Here is a 9,092-nt window from a genome sequence, read left to right on the forward strand (position 1 = left end):
CTGAGGCAGAGGTCTAGGTGCAGACAGTTTACTTTGCCCTGACCCTCCAAAGAGGGGAGAAAAGCTGCCAGAGAACAAAAACCTCCGGAGAACAAAAGCCCAAAAACCAGTTTCCACAGAGCCCAGCCCCTTGATAGAAGGCAGGCAACTCTGTCCAAGCAGGATCAACTGAAAAACAACGTGGCAGGCCCCTCCCCCAGAAGACAAGCCAAAAGAACAGAGGACAACAACCCTAGGGTCCTCATAAAACTGCAAAACCCCAACACCAAGGGGAAAAGAGTATATTAAGCTCCTGGTGTTGCCTCACAGCCTGTATATTTCTTGGATACTTTTTTCTCTCTCTTTTTTAAAATTCTCATGATTCTTGTTTTTTTTTTTTTAACCTACTTATCATTTCAACCAGATATTTAACACAACACATTCCTAGTAACTTTTTCATACATATACTTTTTTTCCTTTTCTTTATATATATAGATATAAGCTTCAATGTAGTCCTTTTTCCCCTACTCAATACTACCTTTGTATATATACCAGTTTTAATTTCCCTTTATCTCTGGAAAGTTGAGTTCTCAAACAAAGATAACAAGATACACCCAGGAAGGACTGAAACACCCTTCCTCACCCACATAGAGAGACTATAACCACCTTCCCACCCCAGTTTTTTATTTAATTTATTTTATTCTTTTTTTGTTGGTGCTTTTGTTTTTGTACTTTATAAATTTTACTCTTGGGGCTCATTTTGGCTGGGGTTGTTTTTTTTTTTTTTTCCTTTTTGGTGGTGACTTCTAATTGCTCTGAAACTTCCCAGGGTGCACCTTGCCTGAATAGTGGTTACTATTTTTAGCTGTACATTCCCTCAACCACAACTTAACAGAATGACAAGGAGGAGGAATTCCCAACAAAGAAAAGACCCAGAGACAATAGCCTCTCCAGCAGTTCTGATGGATATGAATATAAGCAAGATGTCAGAAATAGACTTCAGAGTAGCAGTTATGAAGACAATAGTCAGGCTGGGGAAAATGATTAATGGCAACATAGATTTGTTAAGGGCAGAAGTGAAAGCAGATTTGGCAGAATCTAAAAATGCTATCAATGAGACACAATCTAATCTAGATACTCTAACAGTTAGGGGAAATGAGTCAGAAGAATGATTGTCGGTCTTGAAGAAAAACTGATAGAAAAGAAGAAGCAGGGGGAGGCCTGGAACAAACAGTTTAAAATCCATGAAAACAGAATTAGAGAGAGAAATGATGCCATGAAACATTCCGACGTCAGAATTACTGGGATCCGTGAGGAGGTGGGGAGATAGAGAGAGAGGACTAGAAGATATGTTTGACCAAATCATAGCCAAGGACTTCCCCAATCTGGGGAATGAAACAAGCAATTGTGTCCTAAAGGCAGAGAGGACACCCCCCCCCCCCAAGATCAATGAGGGCAGATCAATGCCCAGACATGTAATAGTAAAACTCGCAAATCTTAGAACCAAGGAAACCATTTTAAGGGCAGTTTGGGGGAAGAGATTCCTTACGTACAGAGAAAGGACCATCAGAATAATGTCAGACTTGTCCACAGATATGTGACAAGACAGAAAGGGCTGGCAAGACATATTCAGGGCACTAAATAAGAAGAATATGCAGTCAAGAATTCTTTATCAAGCAAGGCTGTCATTCAGAATAGATGGAGAGGTGAGAAGCTTCCAGGACCGGCAGAGACATATTCTTTTAGAATATGTGACCAGTAGGCCGGTGCTGCAAGAAATATTAAGGTGGGGGGGGGTTCTATAAAAGAAGAAAGACCCCAAGAGTGATACAGAACAGAGATGTACAGAGATAATCCATAGAAACAAAGACTTCACAGGCATCATGATGACAATAAAATCTTATCTATCAATAATCACTCTCAACATGAACAGCCTAAATGCTCCCATAAAATGGCACAGGGTTGCAGACTGGATAAAAAGACAGGACCCATCAAATGCTGTCTACAAGAGACTCATTTTGAACCTAAAGATACATCCAGACTGGAAATGAAGGGATGGAGAACAATCTTTCCTGCCAACGGACCTCAAAAGAAAGCTGGGGCAGGAATTCTCATATCAGATAAATTAGATATTAAGCTAAAGACTATAGTCAGGTACAGAAGGACACTATATCATTCTTAAAGGGTCTATCCAACAAGAAGATCTAACAGTTGTAAATATCTATGCTCCCAACATGGGAGTAGCCAACTACAAAAACCAACCGTTGATCAAAATAAAGAGACATATTGATAATACATTAATTGTAGGAGACCTTAACACTCCACTCTCAGCAATAAACAGATCAACTAAGCAGAAAATCAACAAAGAAACAAGAGCTTTGAATAACACACTGGACTAGATGGACCTCATAGATATATACAGAACATTCCACCCTAAAACAACAGAATACACATTCTTCTCAGTGTGCATGGAAACTTTCTCCAGAATAGACCACATAACTGGGTCACAAATCAGGTCTCAACTGATACCAAAAGACAGATTATTCCCTGCATATTCTCTGACCACAATGGTTTGAAATTGGAACTCAATCACAAGAAAAAGTTTGGAAGAAATGCAAACATTTGGAAGCTAAAGACTATCCCACTCAAGAATGTTTGGGTCAATCAGGAAATCAAAGGAGAACTTAGTTAATTCATGGAAACCAATGAGAATGAAGACGTATCGATCCAAAACCTAAGGGATATGGCAAAGGTAGTCCTAAGGGGAAAATACATAGCCATCTAAGCCTCACTCAAAAAAAAAAAAAAAAAAAATCCCAAATACACAAACTGTCTTTATGCCTTAAAAATCTGGAGAATCAACAACGAATTAAGCCTAACCCATGCATGAGAAGGGAAATAATTAATATTAGAGCAGAGATCAATTAATTAGAAACCAGAAATACAGCAGAACACATTAACAAAACTAGAAACTGGTGCTTTGTAAGAATAAGATCAATAAACCACGGCCAGACTTATCCAAAAGAAAAGAGAAAGGACCCAAATTAATCAAATTATGAGTGCAAGGGGAGAGATGATGACTACCACCAAGGAAATAAATACAATTATCAGAAATTATTATCAACAGCTATATGACAATAAATTAAGCAACCTGGAAGAAATAGATGCATTCTTGGAAACCTATAAACTTCCAAGACTGAAACAGGAAGAAATTGACAACCTGTATAACAAGATTGAAGCAATGATCAAGAACCTCCCAAAAAACAAGAGTCCAGGGCCTGATGGATTGCCTGGGGAATTCTACCAAACATTCAGAGAGAAATAATACCCATTCTCCTGAAGCTGTTTCAAAAAATAGAAACAAAAGAAAAACTTCCAGACTCTTTCTATGAGGCCAGCATTACCTTGATCCCAAAACCAGGCAAAGAACCCATCAAAAAGGAGAATTTCAGACCAATATTCCTGATGAATACAGATGTCAAAATTCTCAACAAGATTCTGGCTAACAGGATCCAACAGTACATTAAAAGGATTATACATCAGGACCAGGTGGGATTTATCCCTGGGATGCAAGGGTGGTTCAACATTTGCAAATCAATCAATGTGATAGAACACATAAATAAGAGAAGAGACAAGAACCACATGGTCCTCTCAACTGATGCAGAAAAAGCATTTACAAAATACAGCATCCTTTTCTGATTAAACCTCTTCAGAGTACAGGGATAGAAGGAACATTTCTCAACTTCATAAAATCCATCTAGGAAAAACCCACAGCAGATATCATTCTCAATGGAGAAAAGCTGAGAGCCTTCCCAATGAGATCAGGAACACGACAAGGATTTCCACTCTCACCACTACTGTTCAACATAGTACTAGAAGTCCTAGCAACAGCAATCAGACAGCAAAAAGAAATAAAATGTATTCAAATTGGCAAAGAAGAAGTCAAACTCACTCTGTTTGCAGGTGACATGCTCACCCAAGTCTCCATCCCCAAATTACTAGAACTCATACAGCAATTCAGTAATGTGGCAGGATAAAAAATCAATGCACAGAATCAGTTGCTTTCTTATACATTAACAATGAAACTGTGGAAAGAGAAATTAAAGAATTGATTCCATTTACAATAGCACCAAAAACCATAAGATACCTGGGAATAAACCCAACCAAAGAGGTAAAGGATCTGTATGTCAGGAACTACAAAATATTCATGAAAGAAATTGAAGAAGACACACAAAAAAAGGAAAAACATTCCATGCCCATGGTTTGGAAGAATAAACATTGTGAAAATGTGTATACTGCCCAGAGCAATCTATACTTTCAATGCCATCCCAGTCAAATTACTGATGGCATTTTTCAAAATGCTGGAACAAATAATCTTAAAATTTGTATGAACCAGAAAAGACCCTGAATCACCAAAGATATGTTGAAAAAGAAAAACAAATCTGAGGGCATTACCTTGCTTGATTTCAAGGTATATTACAAAACTATGATCACTGAGACAGTATGGTACTGGCACAAAAACGGACACATAGACCAATGAGACAGAATAGAGAGCCCAGATATGGACCCTCAACTCTATGGTCAACTAATCTTCGACAAAGCAGGAAAAAATATCCAATGGAAAAAAGACAGTCTCTGCAATGAATGGTGCTGGGAAAATTGGACAGCTATGTGCAGAAGAATGAAACTGGACCATTCTCTTACACCATACACAAAGATAAACTCTAAATGGATGAAAGAACACAATGTAAGATAGGAATCCATCAAAATCCTAGAGGAGAACATAGGCAGTAACCTCTTCGACATCGGCCACAGCAACTTCTTTCAAGACATGTCTCCAAAGGCAAGGGAAACAAAAGTGAAAATGAACTTTTGGGACTTTATCAACATAAAAAGCTTCTGCTCAGCAAAGGAAACAGTCAACAAAACAAAGAGGCAACCCACGGAATGGGAGAAGAGATTCACAAATGACACAACAGACAAAGGGTTGATATCTAAGATCTCTAAAGAACTTCTCAAACACACCACCCAAAAAACAGATAAACAAGTCAAAAATTGGACAGAAGACATGAGCAGACACTTCTCCAAAAAAGACATACAAATGACTAACAGATACATGAAAAAGCATTCATCATCAAGAGCCATCAGGGAGATTCAAATCAAAACCACATTGAGATACTACCTTACACCAGTTAGAATGACAAAAATTGACAAGGCAAGAAACAACACGTGTTGGAGAAATTGTGGAGAAAGGGGAACACTCTTACTCTATTGGTGGGAATGCAAATTGGTGCAACCACTTTGGAAAACTGTGGAGGTTCCTCAAAAAATTAAAAATAGAGCTACCCTGTGACCCAGCAATTTCACTCCTGGATATTTACCCCAAAGACACAGATGTAAAGAAAAGAAGGGCCATATGCATTCCAATGTTCACAGCAGCAATGTCCGCAATAGCCAAACTGTAGTAAGAGCTGAGATGCACTTTAACAGACAAATGGATAAAGAAGATATGGTCCACATACACGATAGAATATTACTCAGCCATCAGAAAGGATGAATACCCAACTTCTGCATCAACATGGATGGGACTGGAGGAGATTATGCTGAGTGAAGTAAGTCAAACAGAGAAAGTCAATTATCATATGGTTTCACTTATTTGTGGAACATAAGTAATAGCACAAAGGACATTAGGAGAAGGAAGGGAAAAATGAAGCGGGGGAAACTGGAGTGCGAGACGAACCATGAGAGACTATGGACTCCATGAAACAAACTGAGTGTTTTAGAAGGGAGAGGGGTGGAGGGATCAGTGAGCCATCAGTAATGGATATTAAGGAGGGCACATATTAGATGAAACACTGGGTTTTATACGGTAACAATGAATCATGGAACACTACATCAAAAACTAATGCTGTACTGTACGGTGACTAACATAAGACAATAAAAAAAAAAAAAAGAAAAAAGAAAAAGAAACAGAATCCAGGCCAAAAAAAGGAAGTTTATACTTCATCCTGGTTTCAGTCAGGAGGCACTGAAGGCATTTAAGGAGGGGAGTGTCTTGTGCTTTAGAAAGCTCATTCCAGCATCAGTGTTAGGCTAGAGTGGAGAGGATCTGACATCTGAGAGCTAAGTTGGGAGACTTTGCGAATGATCTGGGACAAAGTAAAGGTTGAACTGTGAACAGAACAGATTGCAGAGAAAGAAAAAGGAGAATCGATCTCTTGGGAGCTGGGTTACCTACTCCCCCAAAGAACCATATAGTTACACCAAGATATGTCTAGCGGTCTTTCTGAAAGATAAGTAATGGGATATGGAGTCCCAAACGAGAAAGGAGGAAGGGCTAGCCCTGGATGCCTACATAAATATTTCGACCCGTAAATAACTCTAACAGTTTAAAATGAACCACTAATTAGAATCAGAATATGTAGAAAAGGTTAAGTAAGTCCCAAGGATTTGGAAAGATAAGATGCTAAGAATTTGCTCTATCAGGCCAACTGATCAAAGGACCTAAAGTTATCCCCTCCGCTCCCCATCTAACTTCCCAGGTTCTGGTTTAAAGCAATAAAAGCAAAACATACGGTTTCATGTACAAGGCTATTCCTGTAATATCTCCGAGGGAGAGAAATGTCAGTACTGTAGTTTCAGTTCATTTATGCTTAGTAGTTGGGTTTTATGATGAAAGTACCTGATCACTGTGCTGTGAACTGAGTCCATTGCTGCTTAAATCTTTGAACTTGCAAATATCAGAAAAAGTTTAAACTCCATTCCTATTTTTGGCCAAGGTACAGTTCTTAGCATTCTGTCCAGCTTACCCTCTCCCAAATCTATGTAGATATTCATGAGTCATTCTTCAAAAGGTACCTTTCAAATTATGAGAAACTTACCTATTTCCATTATTTTAAATGTTCTTAGTTCAGCCCACGAAAACCCCACAGTATTAAACCCCTGGGAATGCTAACCTGAAATAATCACATTTCCTTTTAAAATGAACTATACTCCTTATTCATGGGTCATTACCTATTTATCTCGGGAATTTCAGTGCTAATAAACGGGTATCTGATGTTATCTGAGGCTGTAATTAAGCTCTTCTCATCTTACTTCATGCAAACCATATTGTAGTCAACACTCAGTCTTTCCTCTGACACATCATATGCTTTCTAAAACAAAAACAAAGTCATCAACAAAATACGGTCATGCCATTTGCTTCTTGTTTTTATTTTCTCAAGGGGTGTGAACTGGCAAGTCCTGTGGACTTGCTTAACACTCTTCTAAGTTACTTAAATCACCTGTCAGTCAAAACCCACTAATTTCTCAGGCTCTAAAATCAGTCTAGAAGAACCCCATTATAAATTGGTTTATAAGCTAGAGTCATATATTTTGTGAGACCACTTATGCTCTTCCAAAAAACCCAACTCCCTCCCCCCACCAAAAAAAAAAAAAAAAAAAAAAAAAAAGAATGAAACAGCTTCTTGCTAAGAACACTTGCATTACATTATAAAGAGTTACCATTGAACTTAGAGTGGCCTGGAGCACAAATCTAGAAATCCCAATCGTCCTAAGGATCTTGACAACTGTACAGACTCTCATACACCAACAAAGCCAGTGTGATCTACTTTTTCCAAAAATGTAAAAATTCCTATTTTGAACAACTTTCTTAAAAGCTACAGTTCAAGTTAGCAAAATTCCTCCTAGTTGATTTTTTTCTTCCTTCCATCTCTGTTTTTACTCATCTCACACCAAAAATAGTAAAAAGTTAGTTGTCCATTTAAGAGGAGGAGAAAAAATAACTGTCTTTAAAATAGGGGGACTGGGGCTTAGCAAACCTAAAAAAAATTTGCTCAAAGTCACCAACTAGCAAAATGCATTGCTGGGATTTGAATCCATAAATACACTAAAGCCTATTTTTTTCCCGTGAGACCAAGCTGTCCTAAAAGGTACCGGGTGCTTCCATTTGTCTCTAAGGGTCCCACTGGCTCCTAGGAACTTGCCTGTAAGGGCTGAATCTGCTTGGCAGGGAGCTGCTTCCAGCTATCCTGTGCCCCCGTTTCCCCCTAGTCCTGTATTCCAGGTCTCTCTTTTGTGCTTGCTTTCTCTCTATCAGGACAATTCTTCTTCTGTGGGGTGCTCAACTCGAAGGCATTTCCCGCTTCCCCTCTTCCACAGCACCCACAAAATCAAAACATCCCAAAGACGTGTTGAGGGAGGCAGGGGATGTGTCCCCACCTTGCATCAAGAGTAACGGGGTACCCCAAGGCTTCACGCACCCCGGGGAAAACCCTGAACCCAGAGGTTTCCCGGCGTGCAATAAGCCCCGGTGCGACTGCCTCGGATTGTGCCAGGAGCCTTCGGGAACGTTCCCCGGGCCGGGCGCACCTAGAGCCTAGCGCCAAGCCTCCCCGGTTCCCAACCTGGAAACTCCGAGCACGCCGAGCTCTAGCTCCCGCCTTGCGCACACTGCGGCTCCGCAGACACCCACCCGGCGCTCCCGGCGTCCCGGGACAACCTCGAGGCAGGACCCTGCGCGCCGCGTCGCACTCACCCGAGCCCGCAGGTCCGCGCAGCGGTGGCGCAGGCGGCGAGAAGTGCGGCAACCCGGCCCCTCGGGACTACTCTGCCCGACGCCGGTTTCTGAGCGTGCCTCTCCGCGGCCCACGTGACCTAGACCTTTGGCGCCAGAGGTAGGTCCCCACCTCCCGTCCCCGCGACCCGGCCGCGCGCAGGCAGCCTCCAACCTGGAAGAAGCAGGCACCCCAGAGGGGAATACTGAAAAGTAAAGGGAGAAAGGTCGGCTGCGGGCGCTGCTCTGGTGGGTTTGTTCCTTTGCGTGTTTTGATTTTCCCTCCCTCTTTTTAAAAGCTGCTCTCAGAATTTAAACATCGTATTTAAAAATATCTCCCCCTCCCCCCGCGGGTGCTTGCAATCCTGGTGCTCGAAACCTGCAACCCGGGTGTTTGCATCTGGAAACCCAGTGGTGTTTTTCCTGCCACTGTTTAGAAAGCCCACTTGTATTCATCCCAGGTGCCCATTCCAGTCTACTGATCCTGAGAGCTCACCAGGGGCCAGCCCTGAGCCAGGTGCTTTCTCTGCAGGAGGGCCTGGGAATCTTACCGCAACCT

At 41.1% G+C, this 9,092-nt stretch overlaps 1 protein-coding gene across 2 annotated transcripts in view; it reads right to left on the reverse strand.

Moving 5' to 3' along the window:
• Positions 1-8,635, reverse strand: part of CPVL (carboxypeptidase vitellogenic like) — a 128,371-nt gene extending 119,736 nt beyond the window's left edge. Inside the window, exon 1 of one of the 2 annotated variants that reach the window (XM_047694632.1) lies at positions 8,516-8,635. The gene's annotated coding sequence lies outside the window, so the exon portion shown is untranslated. Of the gene's footprint in view, positions 1-8,384; positions 8,409-8,515 lie in introns of those variants that run through there. The other variant, XM_047694633.1, reaches the window with a different exon arrangement.
• Between the last annotated feature and the right edge of the window lie 457 nt (positions 8,636-9,092).

Source organism: Lutra lutra, chromosome 11, assembly GCF_902655055.1.
Source record: "Lutra lutra chromosome 11, mLutLut1.2, whole genome shotgun sequence".
NCBI lineage: Eukaryota > Metazoa > Chordata > Mammalia > Carnivora > Mustelidae > Lutra > Lutra lutra.